Raw genomic sequence first — 10,621 nt, forward strand, 5'->3', positions numbered from 1 at the left:
AGAGAGAGAGAGAGAGAGAGAGAGAGAGAGAGAGAGAGAGAGAGAGAGAGAGAGAGAGAGAGAGAGAGAGAGAGAGAGAGAGAGAGAGAGAGAGAGAGAGAGAGAGAGAGAGAGAGAGAGAGAGAGAGAGAGAGAGAGAGAGAGAGAGAGAGAGAGAGAGAGAGAGAGAGAGAGAGAGAGAGAGAGAGAGAGAGAGAGAGAGAGAGAGAGAGAGAGAGAGAGAGAGAGAGAGAGAGAGAGAGAGAGAGAGAGATTTTTCATCTTGTTTCTTGAATGCACCTCCGTCAGCGGTGCTCTTCATCGCTCCTAAATTTGTGTCAACACCAATGTGGTTTTGATAATCTATGATCTTACACCTGTTATCTGTTAGGGTGTAGCCTGTGGATCATTTGTTTAGAGCTCAGAGAGAGAGATCGTGAGAGGAGCGTTTAGGGCAGGGATTTTTTTATTTTATTTTATTTTATTTATTTTTTATTTATTTACTTTTGGGTTGTGCTACTAGTTTGGGTCCAGGGTGAGTTCTGTGTTAGGTGTTTGTGAGAGCTTTTCTTCTTTGTGCTTTGGTTTCCAGTTGTGGTAGTGGTATGTTGACCTGGTTTTAGGGGGGTGCGGGCGCTCTGTTTTCCCTTTCTCTTCTTTGTTTCAAGCTTTGGAACTCTTTTCGTAGATGAGATAAAAGTGGGTTCTGTATTTGGAGTGTTTGTGTAGAAGCTTTCAAGGGAAAAAAACTTTCTTTTTTATGTTCTGGGTTAGTCTCTTTCTTATAATCAAGTTCTACATCTGTTTTTTTTTTAGCAACCCATGAGTGACTTGGATCGTGTGAGCTTTGGATATATGACCATGTCTTGTCGAATTCTTTATCACATCTGCTCTGTTACCAAAGCACTCAATTCCAGACCACTGCCCATTAATTGCTTCAAGTTTTTGGGTGACAAGGTTTTCTAAGTGCAACATTTTTCGAATTGGGATTACTTGGAAGTAGTGGTTGTTTTGATGCAGATTTTGCTTGTACATTCCTTAAAGAGCCTTGCTGCCTCAACATTGGTTACTTCTTTCGTCATCTCTATTCCCAATCTTAGGTGGGAGGTTCACTTTCTTCCTCGGGGAAGGACTGGCAGCTCTAGTGTGGCTTTGATTGATGGTCTAGAGGTCATGGATGAGGTCTCTTCCCCGGTGCCGGCATGGGGGGTTGATGTCTTGCCTCCTTGCGTCACTTCGGTTGCCCGGTCTTGTGCATTGTTACCTGGACGTAGACTGTCGTTGATGAGACAGGGAACGGTTTCTGACCGTTGGGTGTGGCGTCCTAAGGTGGCAGAGTCGGTGGGGAAATTTTTTGCCAAATCTAGTGTGGACTCTCTTTCAACTATCCTGGTGTTGGGAAAGATACCTGATATTGTTCCTATTATAGAGCCTATTTCAAATTTTCATGGGGAAGGGGGTATCTTTGGGAGAGATGATGTGAATTGTCTGGTTGACTCGGTCAACCCGTGCTCTTCTATTGGGCATGTGGGCCAGCTGGCTTGGGTTGTGATGGAGCTAGTTAGGAAGGGTACGATTGGGCCCCAGGCTGCCCCTAACTATTTTTTTCTTTATGGGCTGAACTGTAAAATCTGTGTTTTTGGGCCAAATGTTGAGGCCCGTGCCTCCCCTTGTCATGTGATGGGTCATAGGATTTCAAAAGATGTTTTTGATGTGGGGCCCGGGCATAATATTAATGGTTCAGATTTATGTGGGTCGTGTGACTCTATGGGACTGAATAAATTGAGGAAGGAGAAAAGTGTGACTATTAAATCAAAGGATAAAAGTAGGGTGTCGTGTGGGCCCAGTGAATGTCACATGAGTTTGAAGATTGGGCAAAGTTCTTTGGGCCTTTTGGACCTGTTGGAACAATCAAAAAATAGCTCAAATCTTAGACAAGAGATTAATTTTCAACAAGATGAGCCTCTTGATAGTAATGAAGTGGCCAAGTAGGGGAGTTCTAAGACCTCCGCAAATGTATCTCTGCAAGTTAACATGCCAGTTTCTCTGGGACAGTCCTCTAGACTGACGGCTTGGAAGGCCAAGGCCCGTTTGGCGGATCTCTCAATTCCGCCAATGAATTTGGTTCAAATTGATGATGTGGGCTCGGCGGTCGGTGCAAATGAGGTGATTTTGACCGTTGTGGAGGTGGACGATGTTCCTCCTCCACAGGAGCCATGAGAGGTGTGGCTTGGAACTGTAGAGGGTTAGGGCGGACCTCTACAGTTCTGGAATTAAAAGCCCTAATTCGGTCGTGCGATCCTGATTTTATCTTCATTACCGAATTAAAAGTGGAAGCTACAAGTTTGGTAAGTACTCTTAAATATCTCCATTTTTATCATAATATTGTTTTTCCGGCTGTGGGGCTTGCGGGGGGTATTATTTTGGCTTGGAAAGAGGGGTTTATGTTTGAAACTATTATGATCTCGAAAAATCAGATTTCCGTTCTTGTTTATTCGGACCCTCCTAGGAATCCTTGGTTACTTTCTTGTGTGTACGGGCCCCCTTATTACCATGAAAAGAGGCTCTTTTGGTCTAACTGGATGGAGCTTGGTCGTAAGTTCGGAGGACCTTGGCTGATCCTTGGGGATGTGAATTTTGTGCTGAGTGACTCGGAGAGAGTAGGATCCCGGGGAAAGGACCAGTTTATCCCCTTTATCTCAAACCTCATCAATGATCACGCTCTGGTTGACTTACCAATGAAAGGGGATTGCATGACTTGGGACAATCATAGAGATGGCAACAGGCACATCAAGTCAGCCCTGGATAAAGCTCTTGGCAATGATGATTGGCTAAGACTCTTTCCTAGGGTGGTAGTTCAATCTCTTGCCACCTGCAATTCTGATCATAGACCTCTCTTTATTAAGTCTGCTTCCCAGGAATCCAGGAGCAGACGTCCTTTTTCGTTTCGAGGCCTAGTGGACCAGGGACCCCCGTAGCTCCTTAATTGTGGAACATGCGTGGGGATCTGTTTCCCATGATTGGGCCCCAGCCAGAGTTTATAAGAGAGTGGGTGCATCGCGACTTGCTCTGCTCAATTGGAACCGGGAGCAATACGACAAGTTGGATACGTGCATTTCCAAGCTACAAGACCAGTTACAACTTATCCAAAGTATTCCTGCGGGTACTAGATCTTGGGCTCAGGAGGTGGAGATAAGGAATAATCTTAATGAGGCCCTAAGACGGAAGTCAATTTACTGGCAGCAAAGATCTCGTGTTTCGTGGATCAAGGATGGTGATAAATGTTCCAAGTTCTTCTTCCTCTCGGCTACAATTCGGAATAGAAGGAACTCAGTGGAGAGCATCCTGAGTACGGATGGGGTTTGGTTAACTGATCGAGATGCAATTGGTAAAGAATTCACTGATTTTCTGGGGAATATTTTTAAAAACCCGCCCCAGGGGCCTTTGGAAAGCTTAGACCACCTGATTTCGGACCACCTCTCCCCATCAGAACAAGCAAGGCTGGAGGTTATCCCTTGTCATGAAGAAATAAGACAAACACTGTTCTCGATGGGTAGTTTGAAGGCTCCGGGGCCGGATGGAATGTCTGTTCTCTTCTTCAAACGTTATTGGAACTCGGTAGGGAAGGATTTCTGTGATGCTGTGACAGACTTCTTCCTCACTGGAAATTTACATAGGGGCTTCAACACTACTAATGTGACACTCATTCCTAAAGTCCCTAACCCAAAGAAAGTGTCTCAGTTTAGACCGATTGCCCTGTGCAATGTCATCTATAAGGTGATCTCCAAAGTTATTGCTAACAGAGTTAGAGCGATCCTCCCAAGACTGATTTGTCCTACCCAAGCTGCTTTTGTCCCGGGCAGGAGCATTCAGGATAATAATGTCTTAATCCAAGAGATTATCCATTCGTTCAAGAAAAAGAAAGGGAAGGAGGGTTTTTTTACTATCAAAATTGACTTAGTTAAAGCGTATGATAAGTTAAGCTGGTCTTTTATTGATCATGTCCTGTGCAGCTTCAGGGCTCCTGAGAAGTTTCGCCTTTGGGTCCGACAATGCCTCACAACGACATCTTTCAACCTCCTACTCAATGGTAGGAAGATTAGTGGGTTTATCCCAGAATGTGGCATTCGGCAAGGGGATCCCCTCTCCCCTTACATTTTTATCTGGGCAGCGGAAATTCTTTCACGTATCCTTGAGAATGGCCTAAACTGTGGAAATATAAAAGGTATCAAGTTGAGTAAAGATGGCCCATCTCTGTCCCACCTTTTCTTTGCCGGTGATCTAATTCTGGTGGGCAGGGCAAATTTGATTGAAGCCAAGGGGATGTGGCAGTGTTTAGAGAAATTCTGCGATTGGTCAGGCCAAAGTATTAACAAGCTCAAAACATCCATTTTCTTCTCTGGTAATACAAGTATCGGGATGAAGAGGAGTATTAAACAGGCTCTGGGGCTCAATTGTGGGATGGGAAACATAAATTATCTGGGACTCCACTTGTTTAGATCCCGTCAGAAGGATGCCGATTTCAACTTCATCCTGGATAATTTGGTTAAGAAGTTGCATGGGTGGAAATTAAAATCACTTTCTAAGGCAGGTCGTGCCACGTTGATCAAATCTGTTGGCCTTACATTGCCTGTTTATACCATGCAAACGACGAAACTCTCAAAAAAACTGGCTTCAAGTATTGATGGGATGGTAAGAGACTTTTGGTGGGGATGTGAACAAGGTAACAGAGGGATCTGTCTTAGGGCTTGGGACCACCTGTGTCTACCCAAGTCTCAAGGCGGTCTTGGATTTCGAAAATCTTTGGAAATGAACCAAGCCCTTTTAGCCAAGTGGGGTTGGGATCTTCTCAATGAGAACCAGTCATTATGCTGTAAGGTGCTTAGAGCGAAATACCTGCGGGGTAGACAATTCTTTGATTGTGATGTTAAGAGTTCTAACTCCTGGTTTCGGAGGAATGTGGTGCGTACAAAAGAGATTCTAAAGGAAGGGGCTTGCAAACTGATAGCTGATGGGAGCGATACAAGCATTTGGAATGACCCATGGGTTATACATGGCAGGGATTTTTACCCTAAGCCCAAGCACAACTACCAGGGAAACCTGAATTTGTGTCGGATCTGCTTTTACCTGACAGGAATTGGGACATTCGGAAGCTCAATGATCTCTTTCACAGGGAAACAGTTAATAGTATCTTGAGGGGCGGTAAACCGAGTGGTCAGGGTAGGGATAGATGGATCTGGACTAAGAACTCTAATGGTCGATTCTCTACCAAATCGGCCTATCTTATCCAAGCTATGAGACGGGCTCCCTTGTGTAATGTAGCTCCGAACCTTTGGAACAAGCTGTGGAGTTCAAAAGTTTTGGAGCGTCACAAAGTCCTTTGGTGGAGTATCCTCTCGAATGCACTACCTGTTAGGGCTATCCTTTATAAGAGAATGATTATTGATGAAACCACTTGCCCCTTTTGTGGTAATGGTGATGAAACTATGGAGCATTTATTTCTCTATTGTGATCTGGCGTCTCACCTTTGGAGATCTTCCCCTTGGGGAGTTATGCCTGTTGTGGAATCTGGGGCCCGTATGTGGGACTGGGTTAGTTTTCTTTGGAACCTTAGGACCAGAGGAGTGGATACAGATGGTTTATTCCTTTATGCTTCTATCGTGGTTGACACGATTTGGAGGGCTCGAAACGACAAGGTTCATAATAACAATATGGGTAGCTTGAAATATTATATTGACTCTATAAATTATTGTTACGCTGATTATGGATCCAGTTTGCTCAAGTCTCGACAGGTTGCTGATACTCTGGGTTGGTCCCCCCCACCTGAGGATTGGGTCAAGATCAAATGTGATGTCAGAGTCGGGGTGGAATCCATGTGTGCGGTGGCAATTGCCAGAGATCATACGGAATCAATTTTGTGGGTGGCGACTAACAAGCTTCACTTCACTGACTCTCTTATCGGGGAAGCGGCGGCTTGTATGTTAGCTTTGGAGACGGCGGCCACAATGCATCACCCTTTTGTTATGGTGGAGAGTGATTCTAAGATGGTGATCAAGAACCTAAAGGGTGTCGAATCCTTTTGGCAGCTTGAGAACTACGCAAGACAATGCAAACATCTCTCTACTTTTTTCACTTGTTGTAATTTATCTTATATTTCTAGAAACTGTAATTTTGCGGCCCATAATGTGGCCAAGTGGGCGTTTGCCAACAATATTTCTGGTATGGTAGAAGTCTCTACTATTCCGAGTAATATTTTCTGTAATGACCGTGAGGTCTGACTAGTTGTTTCCTTCTAATATATATACGCTTTATTTAAAAAAAAAAAAGAGCTTCTTTAGTCGTCTATGTATACATGGATCTTGTAAAAATTATGATTCAGTTTGAGATAATAGGAAACATGGAGTTAGTGGCAGACCTAAGAATTTTCGTTAGAAACACAATTTCAAGTACAATTGTGTAACTAAATTTTTAAGTACAATAATTTCCTTGACATGAAAGCTCAGCCTACAGATTCAATAATGTGAAAAGAAATCCTCAACGCAAGACAATTTATTCACAAAGGAATTTGCAGAAAGATTGGGAACGCGAAAGATACATCCATTTGGTTCCACCCTTGGGTCCCGGGAGGAGACCTCCAACCGAAACCTCAGAGGGATGCAACTGGAGGGATTAGTATGGTAAACAACTTTATTCGGGACAATAGCTGGAAGGAAGAACTTGTTTGTCAATGGTTTCAGCATGATGACACCAAACGAATACTCAACATAACATTGCCGAACTCCCCCGTGGATGACTCGTGGCTTTGGCTGCCTGAAGCTAATGGTCAATTCAGCATCAAATCCGCCTACAGAACCATCAAGAACCTTGAGCCTAATTCTAATGAAAATGAGAAATGGCGACTAGTTTGGGGTGCCAAAATGCATATCAGGTCGAAAATGATGTGGTGGAGGGTCCTATCAGATTGCCTCCTCACTAGAAGCAAAATCCTCAATGTCTGTGGCTTATCGGATCCTTACTGTCCTTTTTGCACAATGGTAGTGGAAGACTCTTTCCACCTCTTTTGGGATTACCAATTTGCCAGAGCCATCTGGTTTGGATGCAATTGGCACATCAGGACAACTGAGAGTCATGCCACAGATTGGGTTCAATGGATAAACTGGTTCAAACAGGAGGAAGAAAAGGCCTTTGAGTCTCAACTTCAACACTCTTCTTGAAGGATCAGCTATAATTATGGAGAAAATATGGAAAGTGAGGAATTCCATAATCCACAATAACCATCCAACTCCGATTAATGTTATTATGCACCACCTCAATTGCAAATTGGCTGAACTTGACGAAAAATAGAATGCACACTCCACTCCAGATTGAATGGCTCCCTCCCCCTACCAATTGGAGCATGTGTAACACAGATGTAGCTATTGGCAATCGGCTTTCAGCAGGTGCTTTAATCTTCCAAAATGAGAAGGGCGCTCTAACAAGTGTATTCACTACTAAACTCCTCTATCGTGATCCTCTTGCTAAAGAAATTGCTTCTCTCTATTATGGTGCGGAAGCTGCGGTTCAGCTTGGGCTCAAACTGGTGATTTTTCAAAGCGATTCTGCAGGGGTCGTGGGTGTTGTGAATTGTAATAGTAACAACAAGCCTGAGCTGAACCATAACATTAAGGATTTAGTTACCAAGTTCCAAACATTGAATGGAAATCTAGACCTATGGGAGGTCAATTGGATACCACGAAAACTCAATGGTCACTACAACATTGGACACTAATAGCGGCGGACGCCTCTGCCGCTATTAGTACCCATTCTGGCCGCTAAAGGGCAATAGCGGCGGACCTCGGCCGCTATTGGTCCGCCGCTATTGCTTGACCGCTATTAATAGTATTAGCGGCCAAAAAAGGGGTCCGCCGCTAATACTATTAATAGCGGCGGAGTAATAGCGGCGTGGTCCCGCCGCTAATGCCCTTTGCAAAATGGATTAAACCCATCAGCAGCTAACCCAAGTCGAACATTTCTTGGGTCCCTTGCAAACTCGGGATGTTTTGCATCAAAGTCTTTCCAAGCTAAACCATCGACCGGGTGTCGCAACACCCCATCATCTTTAGATTTTCCAGTATGATGCCATATCATGCTCTTCGCTGTAATCCTCGAACTACATAATCTTTTAAGTCGAGGTGTCAACGGAAAATATCGCATGACTTTGCAAGGAACTTTTTTTGCTTTGCCGTTCTCGGAAGTAACCCAACGACTAGTTCCGCAAACTGGACAAGCCTCCTTCGATGCATTCTCCTTATAAAATAGGCAACAATTATACAAACACACATGGATAGAGTCATAACCCAAGCCTAATTTCTTCAATCTCTTTTTTGCCTCGTAGTAAGTTGCTGGAATATTATTTTCCTTCGGAAATGCAAACTTTAAAAGCTTCAACAATTCTTCAAAGATGTTATTAGGAATTTTTCCTCTAACATTTAAATGCAATAGCTTTGCTAAAAAGTTGAGAGACGAAATCCAATCACAACCGGGATACAATTCAGCTTCAATTTCCTCAAATAAGTCATCAAAATGAGGGTTTGTGGTTGGTTGTTCATCTTCTCCTTGTACATCCTCTGTTGTTGGGGGAAAGAAGTCTTCTAGAATAGGAATCATTTCATCCTCTGATTCAACATCTAAGAATCGCTACATCATCGACAACATCCTCAGGCTCGCCGTGATAAATCCACTTCTCATATCCTTGCATGAAACCTCGATCAAATACGTGTGCTCTAACCCTATCTATTTTTTCAAACCTACTATTTATACATCTTACACAAGGACATCGAATTCTTCCATCACAATCCTTATGTTCTGATGCCATTGCTAAAAAGGCTTGTAGACCATTCCAAAATTCATGGCAACCACGATTTCCGATTTTGGTCCAAGACTTATCGATTGTCGCTATCTACAATTTGGGCGACAAATAAAGTATTACAAATTTGAATGATTTGTTAAGTGTTATGAAATTTTATGAATAAAAATTATGCCATGTATATACATCACTCTTGTATATCCATCGCTCTTTTCAACTACTTATTAATTATAATTATAAAATTTTATAAATTAAAATATATTTAAATAAAAAATTTATTTATTAAATTACTACTCTTTAATTTTTAATTTTTTAGTTATTTATTATTTATACAAAAACAAATTTATTTTTTAAATTTAAATAAATATAAAATATAAAATTTTATGAATATTTTATGAATTAAAATATATTTAAATTTAAATTTTATTCATTAAATTACTATTTTTTTAATTTTTAATTTTTTAATTTTTGAGTTATTTATTATTTATATGAAAACAAATTTATTTTTTAAATTTAAATAAATATAAAATATAAAATTTTATGAATATTTTATGAATTAAAATATATTTACATAAAAATTTTATTTATTAAATTACTACTATTTAATTTTTAATTTTTTAATTTTTGAGTTATTTATTATTTATATGAAAACAAATTTATTTTTTAAATTTAAATAAATATAAAATATAAAATATAAAATTTTATGAATATTTTATGAATTAAAATATATTTAAATAAAAATTTTATTTATTAAATTACTACTATTTAATTTTTAATTTTTTAATTTTTGAGTTATTTATTATTTATATGAAAACAAATTTATTTTTTAAATTTAAATAAATATAAAATATAAAATATAAAATTTTATGAATATTTTATGAATTAAAATATATTTAAATAAAAATTTTATTTATTAAATTACTACTATTTAATTTTTAATTTTTTAATTTTTGAGTTATTTATTATTTATACAAAACCAAATTTATTTTTTAAATTTAAATAAATATAAAATATCAAATTATGAATATTTTATGATTGAAAATATATTTAAATGAAAAGTTTATTCATTAAATTACTAATTTTTTAATTTTTAAGTTATTTATTATTTATATAAAAACAAATTTATTATTTAAAGTAAAATTCATTTAAAGTTACCATTTTTTTTATTTATTCATAATTTTTAATTTTTTATACCACCTCAAAAATGCAATAATAGTTATTTTTTAAAAATTTAAATAAAAGTTTTATTCAAATAATTTAAATATTTATTTAACTTACCAACAAACTTTACTAAACTAACTAAAATTAGTTTTCAACAACTTTTTGAATTTTTTTATTTATTCTAAATTTACTAAACTTAGTTTTCAAATTTTTATTTAACTATCCAACAAACTTTTTAATTTAAATAAAATCTAATATAAAATAAACAAATACACATTTTTCTTAATCTAAACAAATAGCATACCATATATATATATATATATTACTGTTACAATATATATAAATTATATAAACATTAATATATACTACATATTTTATATACATATATATATATATATAAAAAATATCAATCTTATATATATATTGTTGACCGAGATTTTCGGCAACTATTAGAATATGATTATATTAAAGAGCTGTAAGAAAGTGAGATGACGATTTTTACGTGGTTGGGGCGTTAATGAGCCTTAGTCCACGAGTCTTTGTTATTAATGGATGTATTTAATACAGATTCCACACTTGAGAGAATATTTTTCTCATAAATACAGAGAATGTTCTTGGTGAGTATTTTCTCTTCTT

This window comes from Cannabis sativa, chromosome 7, assembly GCF_029168945.1.
Source record: "Cannabis sativa cultivar Pink pepper isolate KNU-18-1 chromosome 7, ASM2916894v1, whole genome shotgun sequence".
Taxonomy (NCBI): Eukaryota; Viridiplantae; Streptophyta; class Magnoliopsida; order Rosales; family Cannabaceae; genus Cannabis; species Cannabis sativa.